This window comes from Schistocerca gregaria, chromosome 2 (assembly GCF_023897955.1).
Source record: "Schistocerca gregaria isolate iqSchGreg1 chromosome 2, iqSchGreg1.2, whole genome shotgun sequence".
NCBI classification, from domain to species: domain Eukaryota; kingdom Metazoa; phylum Arthropoda; class Insecta; order Orthoptera; family Acrididae; genus Schistocerca; species Schistocerca gregaria.
In genome coordinates, this window is record NC_064921.1 from 851,492,706 (window position 1) to 851,516,004 (window position 23,299).

At 44.9% G+C, this 23,299-nt stretch overlaps 1 protein-coding gene and 1 pseudogene across 1 annotated transcript in view; both read right to left on the reverse strand.

Annotated features, from left to right (window-relative positions):
• The window catches only part of LOC126336008 (uncharacterized), a 1,808,067-nt gene that overhangs the window by 394,425 nt on the left and 1,390,343 nt on the right, over positions 1-23,299 (reverse strand). The window lies entirely within an intron of this gene.
• Positions 6,163-6,280, reverse strand: LOC126337114 (5S ribosomal RNA; annotated as a pseudogene).

Below are 23,299 nucleotides of genomic sequence, written 5' to 3' on the forward strand. Positions count from 1 at the left end.
TTTATATCATTAATCGATACATGTAATAAAGATTTACAGCCGCCGCACAAGAGCGGCAAAGATAAAGAATAATAGATTCTGTTGCTGCTATGCGACGGTTAATTTCTTTTACATTACAATTGTTTGATAATTTCAGGCTATCAGGAATTTGCTATTGATCGTATACTAATGTTTGTGAGGCGAAAATTACCAATGTTACAAAGGAATACTAAACTGTCCAGGTGGCTTTTCTTTATTTCCAAATGACCAGTTTCGAGCCAGAACTCTTATAACAATTAAGAGTTAGCTGTACAATATGGAACTGAAAGTTCGCTGTCATAACTTCTAGTTGTGTTTTCGATTGGTTACTCTGTAACTGTAACAAGTGACTCGTGTATGGGTAGCTGGCCCTTAACCGGTCATGTGGATATAATGAGAAGCGATGTGCAGACTGAATTTGTACAGTTTTGTGCAAGTAGCGACAGCGGACCCTCCCTGATAACGAATACGCCAACTTTTGATACAGAAAAAATATTGTTGAGCATTTCTTTCATGCATTATTCCTGGCGGCATGACGAAATATCATTATTATAATACTGCAATTTTTTGCTGTTTCTGGAGCCATGTGGCACTGCTGCTAACGTAACGACTTCCCAACGTTTAAAATTAGAGGAAATCACTCGTAATTTTTATGAGGTACCCAAAATATGTTAGTAGCAGAACACAGAGAGATTTAAAACTCGGTGTTACACATACAATCACAAACCATTAAATTCCTTTATATTGTTTCGTGTGTGGTTTATTATAATTGAGACTTTTGGAATATTTATTATTTAATTTGCCTAAAACAAAATATTCGTAAGAATTAGGATACGACAGATGTCTACTGCACGTATTGGACTTACAAGACAATAACAGATGAGATACATGGCAAAATGTCGCTAACAACGTGAAACATGAACTTCTCCAGCGTATTGACTCTTCAAGTGACAATGGAGAAGCAACGGCTTTAGATATTTTGACAACACGTTTGTTTCCAAAATGAAATTTTCACTCTGCAGTGGAATGTGCGCTGATATGACACTTGCTGGGAGATTAAAACTGTGTGCCGGACTGAGTCTCAAACTCGGGACCTTTGACTTTCGTGCAAAACGTTTTGCTGTTTTGCATATGAGAAGTTGTAGATTGTGTAACAGAATATCTACCAAAACAAGTGTCCAATAGTATCATGTAAGGTATGTAAACTAATTCAAACATCCACTCTTTTTGCCAATTAGCTATGAACAGAACTTTGACATAATGTTATAAACAACACATAGTGGATCAGGTCGTTCATAAAATCTCAACTGTGAACTATGAACAAATTATGTATAATATTTTAAAACAATTATTCATTCACAATTGAAAATATTATGTAACAAACGTTTCGCTAAATGTTAATATGTAACAACAATTTTACAGTTAGAAAATAAAAAAATAACCCACTGAAGATAGCACAAAATGTGTTGAAACATGTCTGGGTTAAACAAAACAGGAAATAGGTGTCTTGCATGAGGCAGAATTCCTCTTCCCACTCTTCAATTCATTTGAACATGTCATATGAATGTTTGTATTTCGCGACAGTGAATAACATTTTGAAAGAGTGTACCGGCAGTGTGTCGGCTATAGGTAAAGTAAATGCGGCCGAGTTATTAAAAGTACTTTGAATAAATTGCACAAAATGTTGCAGGGAATCCAACACTTGTTCTCGGGTGGTAGGTGCAGACGTGAATGGCCTATGATAAGCTTGGGGCACAATACAGCGATCCTCCCCTGTGATGATGAGACGCTGTCGGCCGGGACTTTGATGGATAGTACGCCTACACTAGCGTTCCCATGTCACGCTGCCGTCTCACCGAATGTGCCACAAATCAGTATACTAAACGATTCGACCTACCGACGAAATGGAGACAAACAATGTGGCCTCATTCACATTCTGTTACCGAGCGAGGTAGCGCGGTGGTTAGCACGCTGGACACGCTTTGGGGAGGAGTACGTTTCACCTCCGCGTCGGCCATCCAGATTTCGCTTTTTCTGTAATTGTCCTTAAATTGCTGAAGGCAAATGCCGAGATGGTTAGATGGTTCCTTTGAAAGGGCAAAGCCAATTTTTTTTTTCTTTTTTTCGAGCATCAGTCTTCTGACTGGTGACTGGTTTGATGCGGCCCGCCACGAATTCCTCTCCTGTGCTAACCTCTCCATCTCAGAGTAACACTTACAACCTACAACCTCAATTATTTGCTGGATATATTCCAATCTCTCTCTTCCTCTACAATTTTTGCCATCTACAGTTCTCTCTAGTACCATGGAAGCCATTCCTTCATGTCTTAACAGATGTCCTATCATCCCGTCCCTTCCCTTATCAGTGTTTTCCACAGATTCTTTCCCTCTCCCATTCTGCGCAGATCCTCCTCGTACCTTACCTTATCAGTCCACCTAATTTTCAACATTCGTGTGTAGCAACACATCTCAACTTATTCGATTCTCTTCTGTTCCGGTTTTCCCACAGTCCATGTTTAACTACTATATAATGCTGTACTCCAGACGATCGACTCAAAAATTTCTTCCTCAAGTTAAGGGCTATGTTTGATGCTGGTAGACCTCTCTTGGGCAGGAATGCCCTTTTTGCCAGTGCTAGTCTGCTTTTTATGCCCTCCTTCTTCCGCCCGCCAATGTTTATTTTACTGCCCAGGTAGTTGAATTCCTTAACTTCATCTTCTCCAAGCCCAAAATCCTGATATTAAGTTTCTCACTGTTCTCATTTCTACTACTTGTCATTACTTTTGTCTTTCTTCGATTTACTCTCAGTCCATATTGTGTACTCATTAGATTGTTCATTCCACTCAGCATGTCATGTAATTGTTCTTCACTTCCACTCAGGATGGAAATGTTGTCAGCGAATCGTATCATTCATATCCTTTCATCTTGAATTTTATTTCCACTCCCCAATCTTTCTTTTATTTGCATCATTGCTTCTTTGATGTATAGACTGAACAGTAGGGGCGAAATGTTACACACTTTTTAATCCGATCACTTCGTTCTTGGTCGTCCACTCTTATTATTCCCTCTTGGCTCTTGTATATATTGTATGTTACCCGTCTCTCCTTACAGCTTACTCCTATTTTCCTCAGAATTTTACATTGTCGAACGCTGTTTCCAGGTCGACAAATCCTATGAACGTCCCATTATTTTACTTTAGTCTTTCTTTCATTATCAACCGCAAGATCAGAATTGTGTCTCTCGCGCCTTTACCTTCTCTAAAGCTAAACTAATCGTCATCTGCCACATCCTCAATTTTCTATTCCATTCTTCTGCATATTATTCTTGCCAGCCACTTGGATGGATGAGCTGTTAAGCTGATTGTTCGATAGTTCTCGCTCTTGTCAGCTCTTGTAGTCTTCGGAATTGTATGGATGATATTTTTGCAGAAGTCGGATGGTATATCGCCAGACTCATACATTCGACACGCAAATGTGAATAGTCGTTTTTTTGCCAGAATTTTAGAAATTCTGAGGGAATGTTTCCTATCCGTTCTGCCTTATTTGATCTTAACTCCTCCAAACCTCTTTCAAATTCTGATTCAAATACTGGTTCCCCTATCTCACCTAAATTGACTCCTGTTTCCTCTTCTATCACGTAAGACAAATCTTCCCCCTCATAGAGGCATTCAGTGTATTTTTTCCACCTATCCGCTATCTCCTCTACATTTAGCAGTGGAATTCCAGCTGCACTCTTAATGTTACCACCCTTGCTTTTAACGTCACCTGTGTTGTTGTTGTGGTCTTCAGTCCAGAGACTGGTTTGATGCAGCTCTCCATGCTACTTTATCCTGTGCAAGCTTCTTCTTTTTCCAGTATCTACTGCAACCTACATCTTTCTGAATCTGCTAAGTGTATTCATCTCTTAGTCTTCCGCCACGCTACTCTCCAATACAAAATTGGTGATCCCATGATGCCTCAGAACATGTCTTACCAATCGATTCCTTCTTCTGGTCAAGTTGTGCCACAAACTTCTCTTCTCCGCAAACCTGTTCAGTACCTCCTCATTAGTTATGTGATATACCCATGTAATCTTCAGCATTCTTCTGTAGCACCACACTTCGAATGCTTCTATTCTCTTTTTGTCTAAACTATTTGTTGTTCACGTTTCACTTCCATTCATGGCTACACTCCATACAAATACTTTCAGAAAAGACTTCCTGACACTTAAATCTATACTCGATGTTAACAAATTTCTCTTCTTCAGAAATGCTTTCTTTGCCATTGCCAGTCTACATTTTATATCCTCTCTACTTCGAACATTATCAGTTACTTTGCTCCCCAAAGAGCAATACCCACTTACTAGTTTAAGTGTCTCATGTCCTAATCTAATTCCCTCAGCATCACCCGAGTTAACTCGACTACATTCCATTATCCTCGTTTTGCTTTTGTTGATGTTCATCTTATATCCTCCTTTCAAGACACTGTCCATTCCGTTCAACTGCTCTTCCAAGTCCTTTGCTGTCTCTGACAGAATTACCATGTCATCGGCGAACCTCAAAGTTTTTATTTCTTCTCCATGGATTTTAATACCTACTCCGAATTTTTCTTTTGTTTCCTTTAGTGCTTGCTCAATACACATAATGAATAACATCGGGGATATGGTACAACACTGTCTCACTCCCTTCTCAGCCACTGCTTCGCTTTGACGCCCCTCGGCTCTTGTAACTACCATCTGGTTTCTGTAGAAATTGTAAAAGCCTTTGGCTCCCTGTATTTTACCCATGCCATCTTCAGAATTTGAAAGAGAGTATTCCAGTCAACATGGTCAAAAGCTTTCTCTAAGTCTACAAATACTAGAAACGTAGGTTTGCCTTTCCTTAATCATTCTCCTAAGATAGGTCGTAGGGTCAGTATTGCCTCACGTGTTCCAATATTTCTACGGAATTCAAACTGATCTTCCCCGAGGTCGGCTTCAACCAGATTTTCCATTCGTCTGTAAAGAATTCGTGTTAGTATTTTCCAGTCGTGACTTATTAAACTGATAGTTCGGTAATTTTCACATCTGTTAACACCTGCTTTCTTTGGGTTTGGAATTGTTATACAGTGTCACCTCTATCCTTCGGGAATCCGAGCTTGTGCTTCGTCTCTGTGACCTCGTTGTTGACGGAACGTTAAATACTAGTATCTTCCTTCTCCTCCGATTCTGTCAAATGCTGATGCCGCTATGTGATATATATGTATGCAGCATCTCTGTGTTCTTCACAGCGATCATTGAATATATCACGTTGTTCGTGTCCCTTATGCAACCTACCTGGCTTTGTAATAAAGCTTAACAGGAACTATAGTAATGCACCCTGGTGGCCTTTCTGCAAGTCACAGGGAACTGCAGTTCAAATCATTTACATACCTGCCGTTGATATGTCCGTGTACGAAGATACGCTGACATCCAACCGTGTCTTCTGGGCGCTTCATTTCTTTCGCCAGGCAGTCTGTAAGCAGAACTAGAGGGAGGAGGCTGCGCGGCTTGAGGCACAGCTGATGAACTGGAGGGCCATCCATCAGCCGCTCTGCCAAGGCTCTCCGAGTTGCCGCGCCAGCGACTTAAGCTGTGTCGCGCTCCGCCTTAGTAACAGCTCAACGTCAGCCCGGCTACGGACTCAGCGCAGTAACGGGGGTAGCGTCGCCTTCCCTGGTGAACAGGCGACGCACCGCTGCCTCCGGCCGTCCCAACCACTGTGCCGAAGGCATCCGCGGATCCAGGGGGGGGGGGGGGGGGGTAGGGGACTGTCAAATAACATTTTAATAAAAGCGTTTATATTTTTATCCACGTATTTTCACGTTTTGCAATGATTTTCGAAACATAAGGCACCATGAAAACAGTCTAGAAATCGCAAACACTTCTATAAAATTACCTACAAGCTATGTTAAATACGATAATATTCAGTTTCTGACCATATAGAAAGCACTCCGTCATCAGGCCACAAGTGGCCCATCGGAACCATTCGACCGCCGTGTCATCCTCAGCTGAGGATGCGGATAGGAGGGGCGTGTGGTCAGCACACAGCTCTCCCCGTCGTTACAATGGTTTACTTTGACCGGAGCCGCTACTGTTCGGTCGAGTAGCTCCTTAATTGGTATCACGAGACTGAGTGCACCCCGAAAAATGGCAACAGCACATGGCAGCCCGGATGGTCACCCATCCAAGTGCCGGCCGCGCCCGACAGCGCTTAACTTCGGTGATCTGACGGGAACCGGTGTATCCACTGCGGCAAGGCCGTTGCCGCTGACCATTTAAACTTGTGAATATTTCATTTCTTTTCGCTTTTTTCCTTTTTTCTTTCCTTCTTTCCTTCCTTTCCTGTTCTTTTCTTCCCTGTTCTTTTCTTTGCTGTTCTTTTCTTTGCTGTTCTTTTCCTTTCTTTTCTTTTCTTTTCTTTTCTTTCCAGTAGCGTCAGTAATTTTCAGGTTATTAAAAATGCGAATTGTTTTGTCCATTTTTATTTCAAATACTTTCCCCTTTGGTGTCAATTGCATTAGTTAAATGTTGGTTCCCCAGTCTTGCGTTAAAACCTCCAAGTGATGCCATTATGTCTTTTCCTTTTGCAAAATACACCCACATGGCAACTCTGTGCATGGAAAAGGGTTCATTGAACTACCTTCCCACTAATTCTCTTTTAATCCATTCTCTAACAGTGCACGAAGTAAACGAACACCTATATGTTTTCGTGCGAGTTCTGATTTCCCTTGCGTTATTATGATTAGCGTTCCTCCCTATGTAAGTCGACGTCAACCAAATATTTTCGCATTCGGAGCAGAAAGTTGGTGACTGCAATTTCGTGAGAAGATCCCGTCGCAACGAAAAACGCTTTTTTTCCCTATTTTTTAAGATGTCCACCCGAAACATTGTATCATGTGGGTCACAATCGCTCCACTATTTCTCTATAATACAAAACGAAGTCCCCTGCTTTGGACTTTTTCGATGTACTTAAGCAACCACCATCACCATTAAAGGCTAAGAAAGAAATGGCAAAATTTGTCTGTCTTCCATTCTTTGGTGAAGTGTCATATAAGCTTTCAAATCTTTTCATACCACCCAACAAAAAAATATCCTTCCGCACTTACAATAAACTACAGAATAAAATTATTCACAATAATAAATCCACTAGAGATTGGCATAAAAATTCTGGTATACACGAATTCATATGCTTCTGTTCTTGCTTCTGCGTAGGTCAAACAGGGAGAAATTTAGCAACCCACTACAAGGCCAAATGGATGCACTTCATAGTAAACATAAATAAATCCAGTTCCGCATCACATATTGCTCATCATGAACACTCTGTTGCTGATATCAGTGACACTCCTTCTGAGTTATACATCGCTGAGAAGGGAAGACAGATGGACGCCCTTGAACACTAAGAGATTTAAAAACTAAAATCTATTCAGAAATCCTCAATGAACAAACTAAATCAACGCAGAACTTTTTCTTCCAGAATTACCAAGACATCCTGGCTTCAAAAATTAAAAAATGGCAATAATAACACATTATCATCTTTCTGCATAAATTTTGTTCTCCTTGTAATGTAACAACTATGGTATTTTGTAACTTATAAAAAATTCTTAATTGCACATTTGTGTACCTTTTTTGTCTTTCTCACCAGTGCTTAATTGTCTGTTTATGATCTAGTAGAGCCAATGATAAAAAAGATCTTGGTTTTACTGTGTTTTATGTAAGTAAGTATGAATTCTGGCAAGTGGATATTTGCTGAAAGGCTATTGCCATTGTGTTGTCTTTTCTTTTAGTCTGGTTTCAGCTACTTAAAACTTAAGGCTAATGATTATACTTCTTTAAAATTTTGGTAAATTAATTGTTGGCTTGTTCCGCACTTACGGGGCTTCCCCACATCTTTTCCGTTTAACGCAATGTTCCACAACTATGGACCAAGTCACTTACAGCACATTACATCACAATTATTCCATTACTTATTTAAATCCACAATCATAATTTAAAAAAATCGTTAAAAAATTCACATAAATGAAATATGTATACAAAAGCAAAGAATTTCCATGATAGATACAAAATTCTATATAAGCAATACTGCAAATTGACATAGAAATATCGAAACTAATACAAAATAGGTCGAAAATAGGTGTTAATACTCTCTGATATTATTACGATCCATCCCTTTAAGTTTTGTGTGTCATGACTACCAGCTAATGGTAGGTCGATTGGTTGGCTGATAAGGGAGAGGGGACCAAACAGCTAGGTCATCAGGCCCGTCGCATTGAGGAAGAATTGGGAAGGAAGTCGCCCCTGCAGTTTCAAGGGAATCATCCCGCCATTTGTCTGAAATGATTTAGTAAAATCACGGAAAACCTAGTTCAGGGTGGCCGGAAGCGAATTTGAACTGTAGTCCTCCCGAATGCGCTAATGGCAGGACCTCAGCGAGCTGTTATTTACATTTCTTCCTGGAAGAATTCGCAGCTCCTTTTGAGTAACACTCTTTTAGACCGTACTTGTTTGGCGAGGCTTATTTCCTAGGGCGTAAGACCTTACTGGAAAGGTCTTGTAAGTGCAATCGCGGTTAAACAATAACTTTCAGTTGTAGTGTAATCCAGTGAGACATTTGTATTCTGTGTTTGTCGACAACACAAACTAAGTTACCGGCGAAGCATTCCGATCCTGCGTATTCTTGTCGCGTGTTTCTGGCTTGCGTGCGGCCGTGTCGACGGCTCTCGAGCTTTTCCTAGCGCGGCTTGCTATTTGTTTGGAGTCGACTGTCTGTGCTAAAGGTGAGTACCTTACGCTATTTGACTTACACTGCTAATGAAAGCTTTCTGTGGGTCAAGAGGCCTTTGTCTGATTAACTGACTTCGAAGAGGGAATTTTCCCTTCCATGTTATTGTTCTGTTTAATACATACTGTAACCTTGTTTTAAATTTCATTTTAAATTACACTCCTGGAAATGGAAAAAAGAACACATTGACACCGGTGTGTCAGACCCACCATACTTGCTCCGGACACTGCGAGAGGGCTGTACAAGCAATGATCACACGCACGGCACAGCGGACACACCAGGAACCGCGGTGTTGGCCGTCGAATGGCGCTAGCTGCGCAGCATTTGTGCACCGCCGCCGTCAGTGTCAGCCAGTTTGCCGTGGCATACGGAGCTCCATCGCAGTCTTTAACACTGGTAGCATGCCGCGACAGCGTGGACGTGAACCATATGTGCAGTTGACGGACTTTGAGCGAGGGCGTATAGTGGGCGTGCGGGAGGCCAGGTGGACGTACCGCCGAATTGCTCAACACGTGGGGCGTGAGGTCTCTACAGTACATCGATGTTGTCGCCAGTGGTCGGCGGAAGGTGCACGTGCCCGTCGACCTGGGACTGGACCGCAGCAACGCCCGGATGCACGCCAAGACCATAGGATCCTACGCAGTGCCGTAGGGGACCGCACCGCCACTTCCCAGCAAATTAGGGACACTGTTGCTCCTGGGGTATCGGCGAGGACCATTCGCAACCGTCTCCATGAAGCTGGGCTACGGTCCCGCACACCGTTAGGCCGTCTTCCGCTCATGCCCCAACATCGTGCAGCCCGCCTCCAGTGGTGTCGCGACAGGCGTGAATGGAGGGACGAATGGAGACGTGTCTTCTTCAGCGATGAGACTCGCTTCTGCCTTGGTGCCAATGATGGTCGTATGCGTGTTTGGCGCCGTGCAGGTGAGCGCCACAATCAGGACTACATACGACCGAGGCACACAGGGCCAACACCCGGCATCATGGTGTGGGGAAAATTAGACTTTATCAATACTGGCCCTTTAAAGTATTTAAATCAAAAAAGTTAAATAAACCAGCAAACAATTAAAACTGAGCTCTGCATATATTTCTGCAAACCAGCGCAAAACCAAGACATTTGGCAGACTGCCAAAAGATAAATATTAGCTATTTAACAAGACATAACAATCCACCCTTACGGCTTATCCAAGGGAGTTGCACCAAATACACTCCTGGAAATTGAAATAAGAACACCGTGAATTCATTGTCCCAGGAAGGGGAAACTTTATTGACACATTCCTGGGGTCAGATACATCACATGATCACATGACAGAACCACAGGCACATAGACACAGGCAACAGAACATGCACAATGTCGGCACTAGTACAGTGTATATCCACCTTTCGCAGCAATGCTGGTTATTATTTCGACAGTGCTGGAAAACTGTGAAGCTAATAAATTTCATTTATTTTTCACATAATTTCGTACTATGGGAGGTACGAAGTTGTTCCTCCGGGGACGGCTACAGTGGTGCACTAGGAGAGACAGTGGATTCGAATTCGGGAGAATTACTGTTCAAACCGCGATTTGGCAATCTAGATTTTCACCAAATCTATTAAGCCGAATTTCAGAACTACTGTTTTGTCAATGACACGGCAGCTTTTCTCGATATTCCATATCCTCTTCGGACTTGTGCTTCTTTAATAACACCGTTGTCCACGGAACCTTACTATCTAAACTCTCTTTCTTCGAAGAACTGGTGGTCGATTCGCATCGTTGAACTTCGATTTTCGTTTCTGCTTTGTTCTGATAGAAAAAATAAATATAATAGGAAAATAAATTGCCCTGCTGGTGATAGGAACAGATGTGTATGTTCTCGTTAAAACTAGCAAATTTTTTTCGATATAAATTTATGGCTCGAGCTTTCCTACCATGAAAACTGTAACCAACCATCTTTAGTAGCCCGTTAACTACAGTAACATTGTATCACGATCTCAGGAACAACATCGGCGCTTCAGAAAATTGATATTAAACCTCTTGGCATATAGAATCTGTGTCAGACCGGACTGAGACCCAGAACCTTGTCTTTCACAGGAAAGTTTTGTTCCCAAATTAGCTATCAACGCATGACTCACGACACGCCCTAACAATTCCATTTCTAGCAGTATTTCTTTCGTGATTTTCAAACGTATTCAGTATACCCTTAAGCTTATTCTGTTCTTGAGGATTAATGTCAGAATGCTGCCCCAGGTTCACGTTACTTGCTGTAAAGAGGAAAACTCTGTACCGCGTTCTGCTACGATGTTATGCTCAGATTTTCGACAGCGTATTTTCCCTCGCTTGGTGCTGAAAGTAACAGGAAGTTGGTACCTGGCTTGAGACTCTCGTCTTTCGTTAGTCGCAGGTGATATAAGATACTATAAACTTGTTATACCAATACTTCAGGACCATGAAGAGATGGTTTTGGCAGTTCTGTCTCAGACCGTTTGCTTTATGGGGTGGTCTACATCGATTTCACGACCATTCGCCCGCTTTCGAAACAAACGAAAGGAATCGGCACACAGTACCTGATGGTCCTCTTCAACGTCTTTTCGTCCAATAGAAATTTAATGGCCATTAGCCCACTTTAGAAACACACGGAAAGAATCAGCAGACAGTATCTGATGGTTACCTTCATTTTATGGTACTCCCGTACAGCCACAAATCCATAACGATCTACCTCTGTCAAAGTTACATAAAACACCAAATTCTCCGCACAGGAAGTCTATGGAATGATTTCCTTACAGCTCATTGCACAGCGTTATATCCGATGCTAAGACATTGGACTTAATGATCTGTCTCAGTACCTTATCACCATGTCACAACATCGTTTGATAGAAATCCGTGAACATAATGACTGTGTGTTCGTCATGTAAACTTCTATTAACTCACATATGTAGACATCAGTACACTTCAAGAATGAAACGAAATGGAATCCAAGACGAACATTCTGACTAACGATGGGACTTTTCATGTCATGGATATTGCTAATCGACTGACGTTGCTCTCGATTTCAACCACAAGACTCAGACGATAAGAATTTCAGGAGGGCCTGGATAAAAGTACGCCGTTTTCGGCATGAAAAGCCTAGTAGCTGTGGCAAAATCATAATGAGACTCGAGACTGGAAAATACCTCCCTGTCAGGCTTAGGGGTTTCAAAAACTAAAACGTCAGCTAAAAGCGCAATTCTCAGGCACGTTAAGATAGGTGCGTATTAACAAAAATTACTAAGGTACATGCAATACGTGTTGCCGATTACTATAATGTTACCGAGGACTAGAACAACAATACCGTACACGGCGGGTTTCCTCGGAAATGCAGCTGAACAGAGCCGCGGTTGTTATATAAGGAGACGCGCTGCCCCCGAAATCCAGACGACTTCAGCAGCTGAAGAGAGCAACATGGGGCGACGGAAGCTTTGCACGGCGAGAACTTCTCACGTAAGTATAGGTAAGTACTTCTGTCCACAGGTGCGTCGGCGAATACTCGTCTGCGACTCTTCCCTTTCGTGACTCTCCACATCTGCTGCTACACACGGCTGCGACTCTACACGGCTGCGATTGTACACGCTGTGACTTACGTGTCTGGGGCTGTATGTCTGCGATTATTTGGAGCTACATGTCTATGACTGTGTGCCTAGGATTACTCATCTGGAAGTGCTACGTGTCCGTACTGTTCACACCAACCAGTCTACTCTGCTGGGACTGTACACTTGGCGAACCCGAGTTTACGCTTCGCACCCGCGGGTCAACGCTGCGCATCCGCGAGTCTACGCTGCGCATCCACGAGTCCACGCTTCCACGAGTCTACGCTTCGCATCCGCGAGTCGACGCTTCACATCCACGACTCTACACTGTGTATCGACGAGACTACGCTTCGCATCCACGAGACTACGCTTCGCATCCGCGAGTCCACGCTGTGCATCCGCGAGTCTACGCTTCGCATCCGCGAGTCTACGCTTCGCATCCACGACTCTACACTGTGTATCGGCGAGACTACGCTTCGCATCCACGTGTCTACACTTCGCATCCACGAGTCTACGCTTCCCATGTACGAGTCTACGCTGCACGTCCACGAGGCTACGGCACGCTACGCTACGCGCCTGCGACTCTACGCCACGCGTCCAGAAGTCTACGCTGTGCGTCCACGAGTCGCGCTGTGCGTCCACGAGTCTGCGATTTGCCTCGGCCGAGTTAAGCTCTGGCTTGGCCCGTCACTGGTCCTCCTAGGACAGGCCGCGCCACGCGCCGGCCTGACGGGCCCTGTATCCTGCTGAGGCCTGCCGACCTTTTAAGGTTTTGCTGCCGGCCTTTTCAGGCCGTGCGCAGGTCACGTTGCAGGTTCAGAGCTTCGGGAAGTCGAGGCCGCAGGCGAGTGAGCGTACGGAGTGGACGAGTGGGCGCACGGAGTCTGCGAGCGGACCTGCAGCGTCGAGTGCACGCACGGCGTGGACCAGCGGCTGCCACGCATCTGCGACTCATAACGCGTTGACTCCGTGCTACACATCGGCGACTCTACGCTACGCGTCGGCCACACTTATGCAGCAGCGACTCTGCCCACTCCACCCACTCTACGCGCCTGCCACGCACCGCTGATCCCGAGGACGACGCCTCTGCATGACAGCTCATCGTGGTCCCTCAGTTCCGACCAGGGTTTTCGGGAGGTTTCCCCTGGTTGTAAGGCGAATGCCGGAACTGCTTACCCCCTCCCATCGGCATGAGATAATTCAATGTAAAGAATAATGAGAAAAAAAGCTTACTTTGTCTTGTCTTCAATTAATTTTGACACGAATGAATTGAATAATGAATAACAGTAGCGAAGAACTGGGCCGGAGGCAGGAAGCTTCATATGACTGCTGTAGTATGCAGAGAGAGAGAGAGAGAGAGAGAGAGAGAGAGAGAGAAATCAGTGGACGTCTTGCAGACAGAAAGAAAACACGTGTGGCTCATGTACAAAGTTCTGACAAATCAGATTGGTTCACTGGCTGATTTGTGCGAAGCATTGACAGCGACGTATTCTTTCCAGTAATGTAAGAAACTACGATTTTCTCACGCAAGTTTAGAAAAATTTGGAGCTAGTTTGTGAATTCCACCTCAGATTACTGATACAAAAGCTAAATCATGAAAACAAGCAGAACTTTCACTGTTCATAACAATGTAGTCACAGCTATCAGCTACAGTAAGTCCATATGGCTACGACGAATTTCGACCTCGAAATACAGAGATTATCCTCAAATACGATGCACTGATGCCATCAGCATCGAACTACTATTTTATTTTTGGTTAAAGTGAATTAATTACACTAAAAGTTCTATAGTCGCTCGGGTCGATTTAGTACGTTGATCAAGGTCTTCAGCCACTGACCAATGTCCTAGACCATACGGCTAATGCAGCAGATTCCCGGCAAGAAATCAATTCTGATTCGAGTATTTTGTGGAGAATTCCAGCAGCGGAACACTTATGCGCTACCCCACTGTCAGCGAACAATCTTGTGTATGTTAAAAAAAATGGCTCTGAGCACTATGGAACTTAACATCTGAGGTCATCAGTCCCCTAGAACTTAGAATTACTTAAACCTAACCAACCTAAGGGTATCACACACATCCATGCTCAAGGCAGGATTCGAACCTGCGACCGTAGCGGTCGCGCGGTTCCAGACTGAAGCACCTAGAACCGCTCGACTACGACGGCCGGCGCTTGTGTGTGCTGTGGATACTATCTTTCAAATGGCAGTGGTTGACATACTGGAACTGCATTCGGGAGGACGATGGCTAAAGTCTCTTGCCGGTCATCGCGATTTATGTTACCTATGGTTTCTCTAAACACACTCCTGGAAATGTAAAAAAGAACACATTGACACCGATGTGTCAGACCCACCATACTTGCTCCGGACACTGCGAGAGGGCTGTACAAGCAATGATCACACGCACGGCACAGCGGACACACCAGGAACCGCGGTGTTGGCCGTCGAATGGCGCTAGCTGCGCAGCATTTGTGCACCGCCGCCGTCAGTGTCAGCCAGTTTGCCGTGGCATACGGAGCTCCATCGCAGTCTTTAACACTGGTAGCATGCCGCGTCAGCGTGGACGTGAACCGTATGTGCAGTTGACGGACTTTGAGCGAGGGCTTATAGTGGGCATGCGGGAGGCCGGGTGGACGTATCGCCGAATTTCTCAACACGTGGGGCGTGAGGTCTCCACAGTACATCGATGTTATCGCCAGTGGTCCGCGGAAGGTGCACGTGCCCGTCGACCTGGGACCGGACCGCAGCGACGCACGGATGCACGCCAAGACCGTAGGATCCTAAGCAGTGCCGTAGGGGACCGCACCGCCACTTCCCAGCAAATTAGGGACACTGTTGCTCCTGGGGTATCGGCGAGGACCATTCGCAACCGTCTCCATGAAGCTGGGCTACGGTCCCGCACACCGTTAGGCCGTCTTCCGCTCACGCCCCAACATCGTGCAGCCCGCCTCCAGTGGTGTCGAGACAGGCGTGAATGGAGGGACGAATGGAGACGTGTCGTCTTCAGCGATGAGAGTCGCTTCTGCCTTGGTGCCAATGATGGTCGTATGCGTGTTTGGCGCCGTGCAGGTGAGCGCCACAATCAGGACTGCATACGACCGAGGCACACAGGGCCAACACCTGGCATCATGGTGTGGGGAGCGATCTCCTACACTGGCCGTACACCTCTGGTGATCGTCGAGGGGACACTGAATAGTGCACGGTACAGCCAAACCGTCATCGAACCCATCGTTCTACCATTCCTAGACCGGCAAGGGAACTTGCTGTTCCAACAGGACAATGCACGTCCGCATGTATCCCGTGCCACCCAACGTGCTCTAGAAGGTGTAAGTCAACTACCCTGGCCAGCAAGATCTCCGGATCTGTCCCCCATTGAGCATGTTTGGGACTGGATGAAGCGTCGTCTCACGCGGTCTGCACGTCCAGCACGAACGCTGGTCCAGCTGAGGCGCCAGGTGGAAATGGCATGGCAAGCCGTTCCACAGGACTACATCCAGCATTCTACGATCGTCTCCATGTGAGAATAGCAGCCTGCATTGCTGCGAAAGGTGGATATACTCTGTACTAGTGCCGACATTGTGCATGCTCTGTTGCCTGTGTCTATGTGCCTGTGGTTCTGTCAGTGTGATCATGTGATGTATCTGACCCCAGGAATGTGTCAATAAAGTTTCCCCTTCCTGGGACAATGAATTCACGGTGTTCTTATTTCAATTTCCAGGAGTGTAGTTCAACAAATACTGGGCTGGTTCCTTTCAGAACAACTCAGCTGATTTCAGTCAGCAAACTGACGTTGTTCTCATATCTAATGACCTCAACGTCTCCGGAATGTTAACCTTACTCTTTCTTCCTTTTCCCTCACTACCAATATCATTAACGTAATCGTCAGTGCACCACGAAAGAACACACTTTGTAATGTAATACGACGTGGCTTCGCAATATTCTGAGTAAGTGTGAGTGCAGGTACTCTCAAAAGTCCGGGTGGGCTAGTGAGGACTGAAGACCAGAAGCAGACTATGCAGCTGACGCCTTCAGCTGCTGCTGAAGACACTTGGCGCACACTTGGCGGCTGCCACGAACCAGAGGGGGCCAGCGATTTACATTGCGAAACCTCCTACTTGCTGCCTCTCATATAGGGTAGCCAAGATAAAAAGCGTGGAAAATGTTTTAATGACCTTACGGTAGGCTACCCAACTGGCATCATATGCAACAGGGACACATGACCTACACTTGGTTACCTATCTTAAGCTGCATGAGATATTTTGCTCATCCTATATCACACGATAAGACGTTCAGACGAAGCATCTGAATATGCTGAGTATACCTAGTGTCTGATGAGATACGTTTTGCTATTCTTGTATTCAGATTACGATACTACAACATCGCTTACTGACCACACTACGAATTTGCCATCGCCTCCAAATAGCACACGGCTCCTTTAGGAGCACTGTAGACGGTGTGGAAGTCGGGCAAGGCAGTCCTGTAACTCTCGTCTGATGACTGTGAGGTTCCGGATATGTGGCAGACGCTTGTATAGAAGCAATGCAGTAAGGTGGAGCGCCTGGTGGCCGAGCGATTGAAGGCGCTTCAGTCCGGAACCGCGCTGCTGCTACGGTCGCAGGTTCGAATCCTGCCTCTGTCATGGATGTGTGTGACGTCCTTAGGTTAGTTAGTTTAAAGTAATTCTAAGTCTAGGGGACTGATGACCTGAGATGTTAAGTCCCATAGTGCTCATAGACATTTGAACCATTTTTAAGGAAGGGCGACGAGAAGATTAAGACGGTGGCAGAAAGCAATTCTCGTGTTTCTACGTGCCCATGACTACGTTCATGAATGAAGTTGCTTGTTGGCGCATCAACGTGGAGTGTCCAACTTGTCTACAATGACCTGCATTCTACTAGCAGCCATGTAACGCAGCATAAGAACAGTATTAGCTGAAAGACGTAACAGTCACGGATTGGGAATGAGTGTCTCGCCTTGTCAGCGAGAGAAATCCGACAAAAATTGCTGCTGTAGGTCCATCTTAATCAGTTGCTGAGTGAAAAATGCAAAGAAATCAGCATGAATTTGATATTTCGTGTCGGATATACATAGCGACACACAAAGTTGTAGGTCTTCTACTCACCAACCAAGAGAAAGAAGGGAAAGTAACTAATTGGATAATCCAGTGTGAAAAAAAGTCTGGAATTATTTAGAAAGACAAATGAAACGTAGGTATCAACATTCCTGCAGTCTGTTGGTTCTGCGGTATCGAATCATCAAAGACTGACTTCAGCTGCATTCGGAATATCTGAATATAGTACTGGACTCTGTTCCTCGCCAAGTAGAGAGCACTATCAAGGCTATGACCGCTGTTACGAGGTATCAACGTGATGTCTCCTGTTTTTCTTTCTGTTGTCCTTTTGTTCTAGTAATACATGACGACAAATGAGAATAAATGTGATCCAGTTAACCTTCAGAAGCCGAATTTTACTGTTTAAAGAGCTATCGTAGTCGGTTTCCATGATATTTGCCACAGTGCGTGTTGGCTAACGCATTCTATGAACAAGAAGGCGTTGTGCAACTTGCTAGTTCTCCACACTCACGGTCCGCCTGCTTAACTGGGTGGTTACGTGCTTGCCTCCCGTGCAGCGGGCCAGGGTTTGATTCCCGGTCGGGTTGAGGATTTTCTCCGCTCGTAGACTGGGTCTTGTGGTGTTGTGTTGTGTGTTGTCCTGATCATCATTTCAGCCTCATCACCGGCAAGCAAGTCGCTCGATGGGACCTCCCGGCCAACAGTGCCATTTTTTTTTTTTTTTTTCACTCTCACGGACTGCTTGTCTGGTGATGTATCGCCACTGCGTCAAAGTCTTCTTACATCGCGTTGCCCGGGACCCTAAAGCGCTCAATGTCTTCCACGTGCTAGAGTACAAGTAACGCCCAGCGTTTATCCTCGACATCTTTGGGTTGACTTCAGATCCTGCACTTACCCACATCAGTACTTGTGATTACTAGTAGATAACGTCATAGCCTTCATTGATTGCATAAAGTGTTTTTTTTAAATCTAAATACAGGTAGTCTAGGTACGTGACAAGAGCGCCTTTAACTACAAAAAATAAAGAAATCTGTACTTATTATTAAAATTAATGTTTGTATGTGTGTATGTTTGTTTGTATGTTCCACATCGCCTGCTAAACCACAGGACCGATTTCAGCTAGAATTGTTTCACTCATCACCTACTATTTGGAAAAAATCGCTGCGGTAGTAAGGATCACCTATCATCAAGGACATATGAGGGTGAAAAAGAAGTTTAGCCGACGCTCGATTACCCTGTATCTGAGAACAAGAACACTAAGTGACTTCCAATAAACTTAAAACATAATTACAAACCTCCGCGAAACTTTTTCTCATTGACAACCCGGACAAAATGATGAAAGGAAAAGAAGTTTATTGCTTACTAAATTTTATCTGTTTTTGCAGCAAAGTTGCAGCATCAAGCATGACATTTTAATTTATTACTTCTTAACTAGTCATTGTATTTGCGACACATTTTGCAGATAGTAATCGCATACGCCACTGAACGTACCTGAAAACTGTATCATTGTATCACACATAGGTCAGGGGGTATGACATTATAAACATTGAGATATGTAATAAAAACGGACACATCATGCATGACATTTGAATTTATTGCTTCTTTTGCTGCTGACTCTATTCGCAGCACTTTTCGCAGACAATATGCACACATTCCATTGAATGTGCGGCACGAATTTCAGCAGATACGTCATAAACACGAAAATGCGTGAAAAAGTGCCGCATCATGCATGAAGTTTTAATTAATTAAGTTTTTGCTACTACCGCTATACGCAACGCATTTCCTAGGAAGTATTAAAATATCACATTTAATAAAATATTCCTGGATATAAAAAAATTTAAAGTGGAATCCCTTCGACCACTGCCTAACAGCCCGAAATATTTTATTAATTGTGACAATTCCGGCCGTGAAAGTTTACAATTTACAGTATTCAGATATACCAGTGAACGTACCAGCAAAAGTATATCATTGTACGACTCATTGTCCAGGAGATATGACGTCATAGAGATTAAGCTGCGCAAAAATGGAACTGCAGGGCGGTGATAAATGCGTTTCCGGGGAAATCCATGGGTAAAATCGCCTTTCTAAAGCCTTGGATCGATTTCTACCAAACTTAGTACATTCATTACTTACTATCCGGAAAGAAATACTATGGGTTTTTTTCCGTTCGAGAGTGTAACGGTAGAGACACAGCTTGAAGGTGGTTCATTGGACACTCTGACAGGCACTTTAGTGTTAACAGCAGAGTAATCACGTAGACGTAGATGTGGGGGGTAGGAGTCACCATCCTGCTACTGGTGTAGGGATCATAACGCAGAGAGAGAACAGGATGTCAAATCAAACACGTCTCAGGCGTCTACTTTCCAAACTTATTTTATTTGGCTGCCAGTTCCGGACATTTACTACGCCATCTTCAGGCTCTTGGCCGTTGTGTAGGGAGATTCCACCTCGGTTCCGGTCAAAACAGGGCCCAGCATTACTGGTATAGGGATCGCTATAGCAACCAGAAATTACTTTGGAAACTAGACGGCTGAAAGGTGTTCGGTTAGACATCCTGTATCGAACAGCTGACTCCTGCAATCACCTCTGAGAAGGTGGACATTGAGAGATGCAGGAAGAAGGTGGGGTGGATAGGGGGAAGGAAAAGATGAAAACAGGTAGGAGGGAGGAAGGGGTAGGCAGTGAGAGGGGAAGAAGGAAATGGACCGAGAAATGGGAAAGTATGAGACAAAGGGAGAGAAGGAGACTGACTTAAAGGGGTGAGCAGGTGGGCTTAGGTGGAAAAGTGATAGACGTATAGGAGGAAATGAGGTGACGGACAGAAAGGGGGAAGGAGCAAATGGACAGAGAGAAAGGCAGGAGGAGATGGAAAGAGATTTTGGGGGGGGGGGGGGTGGGAAGAGATGGACAGAGTGGGAAGGAGGAGATGTGATAGCAGAGGACAGATTTGAATAAATGCATACCGGGCAACGCCGATTACTCAGCTAGTAAGAAACTAACAATTTATGCAATAGAATTTGATGTAGCGTACTTCGGTAAATATACTGATGAATCGAAACATGACCACTGCCCACCGCGAGACTGAATACAATATTTTGGCGTTGCCAGCACTTGACGCGGAGAGGGAAGCATGTAAGCGGAGTGGAGAGGAATGAGGAAACACTGTAACAAGGACAGGGGTCACGAAAGGGGAAGTATAATTACATAAGCTATTTTAACAAATAATAGACTATTATGGCCCTGTGCCTGGAAACGATCACCCATGAAATGGCGAAGAGGATCGGCTTTCCGTGTGTTACTGCTGTCGTGAACATCTATGGAAAGTAGTTGAAGGACGGTGAAACCATGATTAGGCGACAAGATGTTGGACGTCCGCGCCTCACTGCAGAGTCTCGAGTTCGGATGCTTACCCGCTCTGAAAAGCATGACAGGTGGTTATGTGTAGGTAATTTGACGACGGAGTGCAACGCTGAAACAGGTGGTAAAAGTGTTTCGAAGCACGCTGCTCAGAGTACATCGATATGCAGGGGTTCGCAAAAATATAGAAACACCGTGAGAGGTGCATTCTTCAACATAAACGCTAATGCTAGGCAGTTTCTGCTGTTATCTTTGACCACGAACGACACCTGTCTACTTGTGAGTGCACTATGTCGGATACTAAATTCGAACGTGGGCTGCCTGTGTGGCCGTACTGTTCTAGGCGCTTCAGTATGGAACCGAGCGACCACTACGGTCGCAGGTTCGAATCTTGCCTCGGACATGGATATGTGTGATGTCCTTAGGTCAGTTAGGTTTAAGTAGTTCTAAGTCTAGGGGACTGATGACCACAGATGTTAAGTCCCACAGTGCTCAGAGCCATTTGAACCATTAGAACGTGGACTAATTGTTGGTGTTCCTATGATAGGTGCTTATGTAACCAAGGCAATCGAAGTGTTCGATGTTTCAAGAGGCAGTGTATCGAAGATTTATATTCGGTACAGGGAAAGCGGGAAAACACAATCCTCTAAGTCACAAGGTTCAAATGGGTCTAACCACTATGAGACTTACCATCTGGGCTCATCAGTCGAATAGACTTAGAACTACTTACACCTAACCAACCTAAGGATAACACACACATCGATGCCCGAGGCAGGATTTGAACCTGCGACCGTAGCAGCAGGGCGGTTCCGGACTGAAGCGCCTAGAACCGCTGGGCCGCAGCGGCCGGCAAGTCACAAGACAGATGACAGTTTCTGCTAACTGATGGTGACAGAAGAGGGTTACGACGAAAAATAAGAGGACAGCTGTAGAAGTCACAACAGGAATGTCGCACTCGCTAAATCTGTCAGCACCAAAACAACACGGAGGTAGCTCCAGAAACTGGACCGCGCGTCTGCTACGGTCGCAGGTTCGAATCCTGCCTCGGGCATGGATGTGTTTGATGTCCTTAGGTTAGTTAGATTTAAGTAGTTCTAAGTTCTAGGGGACTGATGACCAAAGATGTTAAGTCCCATAGTGCTCAGAGCCATTTGAAATCCAGAAACTGGGAAGTGCGGCGCCACCTGGAATTCCAAAATCATTCATCAGTGATGCAAACAACAGTAACAGGGAAACGTACTGCCGAAGCCATAAAACATGCACTGCGGAGCAGTCGAAGAAAATCTTTGGTCGGATCAGTCTTGCTTCACACTGTTTCCAACTTGTGGTCGAGTTTACGCACCAAGAGTGAAACGTAGCCAGGGTTCGGAGATGATTTGGACAGCCATGTTGTGATATTCCTTGGGCCCCATAGATACTCTGCAGGGTCGCATTCCTGCCAAAGATAATGTGACAATTTGGCAAATCTAGTCAACTTCGTGGTAAAATGTTTGTTCCCCGATCGTGAAGCTGTATTGCAGGACGATAGAGCCGCTGTTCGCACTACTCGCTTCGTCCAGGACTAGTTTTATGGGCACCAGGACGAATTTTCCCGTCTCCCCTGTCCACCACAGTCACCAGACCTCAGTATTATTGAATCTTCGTGGCCTGCTTTGGAGAGAAGTGCGCGTGAGAGGGAGGAGGAGGAGGAGGAGGAGGAGGAAATTGGCGTTTAACGTCCCGCCGAGAACGAGGTCATAAGAGACAGAGAACAAGCTCGGACTAGGGAAGGATGAGGAAAGGAATCGGCCGTGCCCTTTCAAAGAAACCATCCCGGAATTTGCCTGGTGCGTGAGGTGGCTGCCTCGGCGGATAGCTAGACGCTATGAGTTGAGAGCTAAATACCTTCGTTGTACTCTGGATCTACATCTACGTTTATACTCCGCAAGCCACCCAACGGTGTGTGGCTGAGGGCACTTTACGTGCCACTGTCATTACCTCTCTTTCCTGTACCAGTCTCGTATGGTTCGCGGGAAGAACGACAGTCTGAAAGCCTCCGTGCGCGCTCGAATGTCTCTAATTTTACATTCGTGATCTCCTCGGGAGGTATAAGTAGGGGGAAGCAATATATTCGATACCTCATCCAGAAACGCACCGTCTCGAAACTTGGCGAGAAAGCTACACCGCGATGCAGAGCGCCTCTCTTGCAGAGTTTGCCACTTGAGTTTGTTAAACATCCGTTGCCTTTAGGAATTAGTAAAGTTACTGTCCAATGTACAAGTATTTATGCAGGCCCATTTTCTTCCCTTGTGCAAAAATTTATCAATCTTTGTGTGATGTGTGACTATTTTCTATTTAATCCATGAGTCAGATCGCGTTTGCAAATTGTTTCTCTGGGGAACTAGAATCATAGATATTGCATATCTTGAAATTAGCAGGGTTTGATTATAGCTACTTCTAGGAGCAGGCTTTGCTTGCCTAAACACACACATGCCTTTCAGTGTCTTCCGTGACGGTGATGGTATCTTCCTGCAGTATAACTGTCCGCGCCATGGGG